This window comes from Chenopodium album, chromosome 16, assembly GCF_948465745.1.
Source record: "Chenopodium album chromosome 16, dcCheAlbu1.1, whole genome shotgun sequence".
Classification (NCBI taxonomy): Eukaryota; Viridiplantae; Streptophyta; class Magnoliopsida; order Caryophyllales; family Amaranthaceae; genus Chenopodium; species Chenopodium album.
In genome coordinates this window covers 50,112,755-50,123,627 of record NC_137849.1, presented here as the reverse complement: position 1 = coordinate 50,123,627, position 10,873 = coordinate 50,112,755, and positions in this window count along the sequence as shown.

Sequence of the window (10,873 nt, the reverse complement as noted above, 5' to 3'; positions counted from 1 at the left end):
TTAGTGGAGGTTTAATCCGTGCTCGTGGACTAAGTAGAGGAATCACATGTGGGGTTCTTTGTCTCCCTTGTTCTTGCTCGATCACTAGTGGAATCACGCTTCAAAGGTATAATTCTTACTTCTTTATGTGTTATGCATGAGATCCTTGGTTTGGTGCTATATGAATATGATTCATGTAATTTCCGCATTTAGTACCTATAATCTCCTACAGTGGTATTAGTTAGCCTCTTGCATTTACATATATTGAGTAATAATTCTTTGATAATCCACAATTTTAATTCAATTAGGAGGGAGAATATTTAATTATGAGTCAATTGTTATTTTAAATGTGATTTAACAATATAGAATCATTAAAGGTGTTTAATTTGCTCCATATTAGCCATAATTTGATCCGAATTTTGCCCCAAATTACTCGAAAAATTCGAACCCCTAAACCCTAATTTCGAAAATTTCGAAAATTTTAAACCCTAATTTGTGAAATTTGTGTTTAATTTTGATTTATTTCGATGGTAATTTTTTAAGGAATTTAATCTATTTGATTACATGTTAAAATTATGAATTTTTCATGATCAAATTATTTAATTTAAGTGTTAAATTAAATTGGGGATTAATTTCATCAAGAACCCTAATTTCAAAATTGAATATGATTTAATTTTGGGATTAATAGGACCACATAAAGTTTAATTGATTTTTTACAAAATCTGTTTTGTTTTAATTAATTAAAATCAAAAATTAAATTAAAAAAAAAAGGGGAAAGAACAGCAGCAGCACCGCGGCTGGGTGGCGCTGCCACGGTGGTGCCGCTGCTGGTGGTCCGGAGGGAGGGGCGGGGAGGGGCAGCAGCGAGGATCAGAACAGCAGCAACAGCAGTGCCGCACCGCAGGTGCACGGTGCTGCTGCTGCTGCCCTGCGCCGCTGCACAGCAGCGTACACCTTGCGGTGTACGGCCACCGTGGCTGGCTTCGGCTGGCCACACCACGGTGGCTGGCGGTTTTTCAAAAAAAAAATTTATTTTATTTTTTAAATAAAATCAGTTTTCAAATTTAAAAAATAAATTAAATTAAAGATAAGTTTAAATTTTGAAAAGATAATTAACAAATTTAAAGTTGTTATTTTGTTAAGTTTGGATAATTATGGAGCAAAAGATTCTATTTGGATAATAATTGATTAAATAATGTGATTATCTCATAATTATTTATGGATAATAATTGATTTAAAATATGTGATTGGTTAGTAATTAGGATAGAATTTCCTAAATTATTTAGGATAATCGTGGAAAATAAATATGATTTATCTTCCATAATTCAAATAAGATTTGATTCTATCTCATACCTAAATTAAAATATATGATATTTTATGGTTGGTCATGAATAATATATGATATTATCTAATTACAGTAATTAATTAATTAAAATATGAGATATTTATAGCCATGTTTCCTTTATTGTGAACATTCGATGTTGTAGTTTAGGAAAGCATGATGAGTGATTTACTATATGACACTTTATAATATATGATATTGTTTATTGCTATATATAGACTAGTATGGCCCATAGATTCTAAATACGATCTGCGCATCGTGATGTATTTTTGTAATCTAAATACGGTCTGCGTACCGTTGAGTATTTTGTAATTTATTTTATTTTATTTATTTAGTGGATAGAGTAGAATAAAATTACAGGTTGCAATTGATCCAAAATCCAATGAAGTGAAGGCCCAATGAAGCAAGATGGATGAGATCCATAACGGTTCAAGTGGGAGCATTTTGCTTTATTAGTTTTCTTAGGATTAAGGGGCCATACTATGTCATGTTTTATTGCATTAGTAGATTATGCATGTTTAGGTTTATTTATGTTGCTTGATGATGCGCTAGAGTTCACTATACAATCACAACATAATAAATCTAGATCCCAGAAATATTGATGCAGCTTTCCCAATTAAAAACCCGACGAAAACCTTGATCGTTTGTGATGGGTCGGCCTCAGCAGAGCGTCATAATATATCTTGGGGAAGTGGGGGTAGATCACGTTCTACACTTTTAATTGGTTATATTCAACAAGGTTACCTAAAGATCAGTTTAGAACCTTGAAGCTAAGAGTAATAATTAAACATGTGATGGTTAATTATTCAACCAAGAATTACAAGAGTTGTAATCAGTAAAGAGTTTACTCACCTTGAAAATATAATGGTTGATGGCAGGGCCTCAGTCCGGTTAATTATTGCACAAATAAAGGATCTTGGAATCATTTTATTCAATAGGGATCATTTAAATATTGAATGAATGCTTTAAAGTTACCAATAAATTCAAAAAATTACTTATGGTACTTTAAATTTATTAAACATAATTATTGAATTTTGCCTCGTTTTGTTTTTGTTTGTAGATGAATAACTTATATGACAACACAGATTTACCAATGAAACTCAATTTAAGGCTTAATCTCAGAAACTACAGGCAATGGGAGGGCGAATTGAGAAATGTTCTCACAAGCTTCAAGCTTGATGCTCGCCTATATGTACCCGTTGAGAACAAGTGTGCTCCTGGTCAGGACCCTGAAATGCATGCAAAATTAGTTTTGGATGCAATAAAGGTCAAGAACCTAATACTGGAATCTATTCCAAACTGTTGGTACAATAGATTCAGACGGTATGAGGTGACCAACTTATATCAATGTCTTCGTGCTATCTGTAGGGGTGGCATGGGGGCATTGGGTAGCGGAGGTGTCAACGATCCAAATGTAAGAGAGATCGTTAACTCGATCCCTCAGATTTACTATTCCTGGGCTGACAGTTTAAGGTATGAGACTTACCGGATTCATGGTAAGATAATGGCAAAGAAACTCTTACCTGGTCAGTCAGTGAGGAACCATGTCAATGAATTGGTTGATATGATCAACCAAATGGATGTCCTCGGGAAACCGATCGATGATGATTCTGCACGTGACATTATTTTGTTCTCACTCCATGCTGGTTTTGACATTGTAAGACTTTCTCATAATGATGAGGGATCATCTGCAAATTTGATCAACATCTTACTTAACCAAGCTGAGGAGTACCTGATAAGGAGAGATTGCCAGTGCTTCTATTGTGGTGGATGGCAAGCCCATACACCAGGGTGTCCCCATTATGCACCAGTGAAAACAGAAGGTAAGGAGTTACTTGATGTTTTTGTTGTAGAGATTAATCTTACTTCATCTTCCACTTGGGTATTCGATACCGGTTGTGGTGCTCATATCGTCAATGACGTGCAGGGCTTGAAAGGAAGTAGGAAGCTAGATCCAGGAGAAGTAACACTTCGAGTAGGAAATGGAGCAAAAGTTGCTGCACTTGCTATTGGGAGTTATCATTTGAGACTTCCTTCTGGATTAATTTTAGTACTTAATAACTGTTATTTCGTTCCCAGCATTACTAAAAACATTATTTCAGTTCCAGTTTTAGATACTGAAGGTTTTTCATTTGAAATAAGAGACAAACGTTGTTTTATTTCGAAAGAAAACATGTTATATGCTAATGCTAAGTTAATTAATGGTTTGTATGTTTTAGAATATACAACTCATGTCTACAACATAGATCATAAAAAGCAGAAAACAGATGGTTCAAACCCAACTTACCTATGGCATTGTAGGCTTGGACATATTAACTAAAAGCGCATCCAGAAATTACATAAGGATGGACTCCTTTCTTCTTTTGATTATGAATCATTTGAAAACTGTGAGTCATGCTTGCTTGGGAAAATGACTAAGTCACCCTTTACGGGTATAGGTGAAAGAGCTAGCGACCTTTTGGGACTCATACATACAGATGTGTGTGGACCAATGAGTTCAAAAGCCAGGGGTGGATATAATTACTTCATTACTTTCACTGATGATTTAAGTAGATATGGTTACATTTACTTAATGAAGCACAAGTCGGAAGCCTTTGAAAAGTTCAAAGAATTCCAGAATGAAGTACAAAACCAGCTTGGGAAGACAATTAAGGCACTACGATCTGATCGTGGTGGCGAATATTTAACCCAAGAATTTGATGAACATCTGATTAATTGTGGAATAATTTCACAATTAACCCCTCCAGGGACACCTCAATTAAATGGAGTGTCGGAAAGGAGAAATAGGACTCTACTAGATATGGTTAGGTCCATGATGAGCTTTACTGATCTTCATATATCCTTTTGGGGATATGCATTAGGAGCAGCTGCAAGAATACTAAACAGAAGCCCATCCAAAGCTGTAGAAAAGACTCCATATGAGATGTGGAATGGAAGAGCTCCAAAGTTGTCTTTTCTCAAGATTTGGGGATGTGAAGCCTATGTAAACCGTTTACAAGGCGATAAACTACACCCTAAATCAGACAAGTGTTTCTTTGTGGGCTACCCCAAAGAAACAAAAGGGTATTACTTCTACAATCGCGAAGATGACAAAGTGTTTGTTGCTCGCGATGGTGTCTTTCTAGAAAAGGAATTTCTATCTAGAAAGCCAAGTGGGAGTAAAGTGGTTCTCGAAGAAATTCGAGACGAGCAACAAATGGATGTGGATAACACCACATCAGAGGCGAGGGCGCATGAAACGATTAATCATGAGTCGGAGCAAGCTAATTCCACCAGCGAGACTCCTATCGTCCCACTTGAATCTAATTCATGCGAAAATCTTCAAGGAGTTGGAGAGAAAATTTCTACTGTTGCTCCTACCCCACGTAGGTCTGCCAGAATCAGAAACAAACAGTTTGTTGAGGTTCTGTTAACTGAGGATTCTGAAATCTTCTTATTGGAGAATGAGGAACCCACAACCTACAAGCAAGCTTTGGTGAGCCCCAACTCAGATAAATGGCTTGAGGCCATGAAATCCGAAATGGAGTCAATGTCTGAAAATAAAGTGTGGACCCTAGTTGACTTGCCTAATGGGGTAAAACCCATTGGTTGCAAATGGGTCTACAAGATTAAAACAGACAAGGATGGAAATGCCTACATCCATAAAGCAAGACTAGTTGCAAAAGGGTACAGACAGATTCATGGTATTGACTATGATGAAACTTTTTCCCCAGTAGCAATGCTTAAGTCCATTCGGATTCTTCTAGCGATTGCCGCATTTTATGATTACGAAATTTGGCAGATGGATGTCAAAACCGCCTTCTTGAATGGGTTCTTGACGGAGGAAGTGTATATGACACAACCTGAGGGTTTTGAAGATCCAGAAAATCCTAGAAAGGTATGCAAGCTTGAGAAATCCATTTATGGATTAAATCAGGCATCCAGGAGCTGGAATCTTCGTTTTGATGAAGCAATCAAAAGGTTTGATTTTGTCAAAAGTGAAGAGGAACCTTGTGTATACAAGAAGTTTAGTGGGAGCAGCATAGTTTTCTTAGTCTTGTATGTGGATGACATACTTCTCATGGGAAATGACATACCAATGCTTGAGTCAGTCAAGGAATGGTTGAAAAGTTGTTTTTCCATGAAAGACTTAGGAGAGGCCGAATACATATTGGGGATCAAAATCCATCGAGATAGGTCTCGAAGGATGATTGGATTAAGTCAAGAGACTTATATTGATAAGGTTCTTGATAGGTTCTCCATGAAAGACTCTAAGAGAGGATTTCTCCCCATGTCTCATGGCATCACTCTCAGTAAATCTCAGTGCCCTAAAACGGCAGAGGAGATGAGAAGAATGAGTGATATGTACAAGGCCGGATGTTGCATATGCTCTAAGCATGTGTAGCAGGTTTCAGGCAAATCCAGGAGAAGCACACTGGATAGCTGCCAAGAACATCCTTAAGTACTTGAGAAGGACTAAAGAGATGTTTCTAGTATATGGTGGCGAAAAGGAATTGGTTGTCACAGGTTATACGGATGCGAGTTTCCAAACAGACAGAGATGACTTTAGATCTCAATCTGGATACATTTTCTGTCTGAATGGAGGAGCAGTGAGCTGGAAAAGTTCGAAGCAAAGCACTGTCGCAGACTCTACGACAGAATCAGAGTATATGGCTGCTGTTGAAGCAGCTAAAGAAGCAGTTTGGATAAAGAAGTTCCTAATTGAGCTGGACATTGTACCAAGTGCTCAAAAGGGAATCGAGTTGTTTTGTGACAATAATGGTGCTATTGCTCAATCAAAAGAAGCTAGGTCACATTTCAAATCCAAGCATGTAGAGAGGAAGTATTACCTCATTCGAGAGATCGTTGACAGAGGAGATGTCAAGATGTGCAAAATTCACACGGATGAGAATATCGCTGATCCACTTACTAAACCCCTTCCAACTCCAAAGCATGAGAAACATGTTAATGAAGCTGGATTGAGGCGAATGATGTAATTAGAAGTTGTATTTTGTTTTGAGAAAATAAATTACATATGTAATACATTCATTTGCAGAATTATGTTTAATTAGAAATTCTATTATTTCTCTTATTTAATTGTGGTTTTAATATTAAATAAAATGTCCAAAATAATTATGAATTGATGGGCTCACTAGGTTGATGACCTTTTGAATGAAACCCCACAGGTGAACAAAATTCATACATTATTTAAGTTCCTAGTTCGAAATCATTAAACTGGACATAAATGATTTCACAAATTAGAACTAGCATGTAAGATTGATTGGATAGTGCAGTTTCATGGGCTATGGGAGCATAGTGATAATGCTCGGTCAATCACATGGATATGCATGAATGATGCAGGATCGAACTATAGACCTACTTTGAAGTTCAAGTATAGAACTTCCGGATATATTAGTGGATTCCTTTGACATGAGTGGAACACTGATTCTATTCAATGATTGTTTTGACTGTGGTACATTCAAACGTCTTGCCGTAAATGGGGATTATAAAGGGTGTTTCCCGGTCACTTCATGAATTGAGTGGGAGCTTTAGTTGCCACAAGATTGGATTGAGTCTACCTATTGACTAGGAATGTGTCTTGGCCCCTTGAAGAGGGAGAATTCACAAAAAATGCATGGCCGTGCTCAAATGTGTTACATAGTAACCATTTATTTTGTAATTCTAACTCAGTTTTCAAGAAAAGATTTGTAGACTAATATGATCATGACATGAGATGCAATCATATTATCAAATCGACACACATTGACTTAAGGAATTTGAATATTGTGCACTTGTCTCAGACAAGTGGGAGATTGAAGGAGTTATGTCTTCGATAAGTGCAATTACTAGATATATCATAGGATCACAGTTATGGAGATAATAAGTTCATACTATAAGGTTGCCAATGTCTGTTGCTAGATATGACAATTGGACTTTGGGCTTGTCAAATGGTCCAAAGCCTTATAGGATGGATCCTACAAGGTCACACACTAGAGTATTGGGTTAAACAAGTTGGAGGCCCATTATTGGGCCTCATGAGTATATGACACATCTTATATTTGGGCTTAGAATGTAAGTAGAGTTCAATTAGGATTTGAACATGGTTTTATTTCTAGATATGATCTATAAATATAAACCATACCTAGGGTTGCATGACATAACAATTTACACACTGTGAAATTGTCAGACAAGCAACCAAGAAATCCCAAACCCTAATTCTCTCTCTCTCACTTTCGGCCCTCCTCTTCTCCTCCCTAGATCCGTGCGTCTCCCCTCCATTGGTGGTGCGTGTGGTGGTGCGTGGGTGGTGTTGTGGTGTGCTCGTGACTCTAATCTCCGTCGAAGGTTGATTGAAGCGTTCGATCACAACTAACTAGCATTAGTGGAGGTTTAATCCGTGCTCGTGGACTAAGTAGAGGAATCACACGTGGGGTTCTTTGTCTCCCTTGTTCTTGCTCGATCACTAGTGGAATCACGCTTCAAAGGTATAATTCTTACTTCTTTATGTGTTATGCATGAGATCCTTGGTTTGGTGCTATATGAATATGATTCATGTAATTTCCGCATTTAGTACCTATAATCTCCTACAGCCTCAGCATCAGCCAACCTCTTCTTTGTCTCCTCCAAGTCTTTCTTGGATTTGTTCAGCTCGTCAGCAAGCTTGGAGGAGGAGTCTTTCTGCTCGTTCAGCTCTTGCTAAACTTGGGAAGCTTCAGTCTTTACTTGGGTCAGTTCATCATTTTTGACCCTCAGCTGATCCTCAGCCTCTTGGAGCTTCACTCTCTGAGCTTCAGCAGCAGTAGCAGCTTCTGAGAGTTGGACATTTTGAGCTTGGAGCGCCTCTTCAGCAGCCATTCTACTGGCTTCAAGAGCTTCTAGCTTTTGTTGCACTTCAGCTTGTGCAGCAGCTCCTTCTCTGATTCTGCTCTCAATAGCAGCTTTGAATTTGGAGATGTCCACTCCCATGTGCTCCTGAAGGAATTTCTCCCCTTCTATCAGTGGGGGAAAAACTTCCTTCTCCATAGCAGCGCAGAAGGTCTGAAGGGCTTCAGCAGCTTTTTTCTCATATTCTTCGCCCTTCTGCTGCTTCTCTTCAGTTGCTGCCTGCTTCAGCTTAGCAAGCTTCAGCTCCTCATCTGCCACCTTCTTCTCATACTCGGCAGCGTCAACCCTATCTTGTAGGGAATCTATCAGCTCCACAGTGAGAGTCTGATTGTGCACAAACTGGAAACAGAGGCACAATTCAGTTTAAAAAAAATGAACTGAAGAGCTGAATTGAAAAATAAAGGCAAGGAAGGAAATTTACCTGCATCATCAGCAGTTGATTAGACCTTACTGGGTTTGGAACTGATCTGCTGGACTCGCCCATCCCAGCAGTGGCCTTCAGCGACCAGATCCTCGCCCTATCTACTTCGGACAGGCCACCAAAATTGCCGAAGTAGGCTGCAGCACCTTCTCGGTTCTGGCCCCATATGAGATCCCAGATGTGATCTGGAATAGGAATGCGGGGGGCCGAGAAACCCATTTCTCCAGACTGCAGCGTCTGGAATGAAGGAAAGGAAGACGATGGAGCTTCCTGAGCCTTGGATGGCTCAGCTTCTTCTTGAACTTCTTCCTCCTTCTTCTCAGCAGAGTCAATGATTATGACCTCTGCTTCTTCTTCAGGGGTGAGGACGAAAGCCTCAACCTCTCTCGCAATATTAGCTGTGAAACCCTCAGCATCAGGCTTCACAGCATCTTCAGCATTGTGCTTAGCAGCACTCTCTTGAACTTCCTCCTCTTGGACCCCTCCCTTTGGATCGGGAGTTTTCTGATCCACCTCCATCTCAGGAGGTGGTGAAGGGGTCTTCGGCGGAGACTGGGGTGGTGGTTGGGGAACCCTCGGCGATCCACTGCCTTCCTCGGGTTCCCTGATGTTGACGCCAACGGGCCTCGGCCTCGTCTGAAAGTCATGAGGGCCAATGATGGCCATTCTTCGTCTTCTTTTGAGAAGAGGCTGCTCGTCCATGTCTGATTCTTCAGATTCTTCTTGGATTTGGTCTTCGGGACGAGCAGGGGCTTTCCCTTCTCTCTGTCTCTTGCTCTCTTCAGACTGCAAAAGATAGGGGGCAGGAAGAATGTGAGTAAAAAAAAAAAAAAAAGAGAAGAAAAAAGAAGCTGAAAAGCTAAGTCTGAGAACTCACCGAGGTCTTCAGCAAAGCCTCGTCTTCTTCCTCAGCGGCCCTAGCTGCTACTGCTGCTTCTTCAGCTGCTTTGGAGGAGCCTTCTCCTCCTTCACAAGCTTCGATGGCCCGTGCAACCTCTTCGGCTGTATGAGCAGCTTCGAGTTCCTCGTCCAACAGCTGGCACCAGGGATCTCTCTTCTTCCACCAAGGTTTCTGCCGCTGATAGAGGGCAGAAGCTTCAATTTGGAAATGAGCCGAGTCCAGATGAACGTCTCTATCCTTCGGCTCAGTGATGGAGGGGGCCCGAGTCAGTATGGTCCTCCCTTGGTCAACGCCGAGACGCTCGTAGTCTATTCTGGCAGTGACCTCGTTCAACTCTGAACGTAGAAAATGGGCAAAAGTCAGTTCAGCAACATCAAAATGCTGGATAAGTTATAAATGCGAAAGCAAAAAATAAAAAGAAAAGGCTTCGGCCCCAGCCGAAATAGCTTACCATCTCTAAACTTTCGGCTGAGGCCGACAGCAGCAAGCATATGCTCCTTGAAAACATAATGGTTGTCTGGGAGCCAGGTTGCTGGAATTGTTTTCAATCGGCCGATCCCCCCTAGGTTATCCATCTTCCCAAAAATGCTGGCCTGATGGAGATTGAAGTCTCCTTGGCCATCGTTTTCTAAAGGACCCAAGCTAAGCATCTCTGGGTCAGGGTTGGAGAGGTATCGGGGGGCGCTGAAGACATAAGGGTGGTCTGGATCTGTGGGTGCCCTAACCCAGATCCATTGGCCTCTCCAGTCTTTATCTGAAGAATCATTCGGCCACATTGTCAAGTACTGGGGTCGGGACTCAATCCGATACCACCTAGGACCATGATGTCCATGCCCACTTTGAGTATTCGGCACCAGCCGATGGACTTTCTTGAAGCAGTGCAGATTTGGGGTATATCTGAAAAACTTACAGACCCACAAGTAAGTCATCACCCTTCGGATGATGACTGGTGTTAGCTGGCATAAGGAGATCTTGTAATGGATGAGCATGTCTCGGATGAACTCATCCAAAGGGAACCTCAGCCCATACTGAAGCTGTCTAGTGTACACCCCCACATACCCCGGGGGTGGACGATGGATTCTATCAGATGCTAGGGGAATTCGGCACCAATACCCATCGGCCTCCATAATGCCGTAGTGCAGCTCAATCTGCTCGGCAAACCGATATACATCAGCATGCTCTACCCACCATGGGTAGGGGCAGTTCTTTATCATAGCTGAGGCTACCTCAGCATCCTCCCACTCAGTAAATCCAGGAAGGACATCCCAAAGCACAGAAGGGACACCTTCGTCCTGTCCAGAAGTGCTCGGCCCCTCCGTTCCTTCAGGAGGCGCCGAAGAAATTGGATTCGCCCTGATCCCTTCAG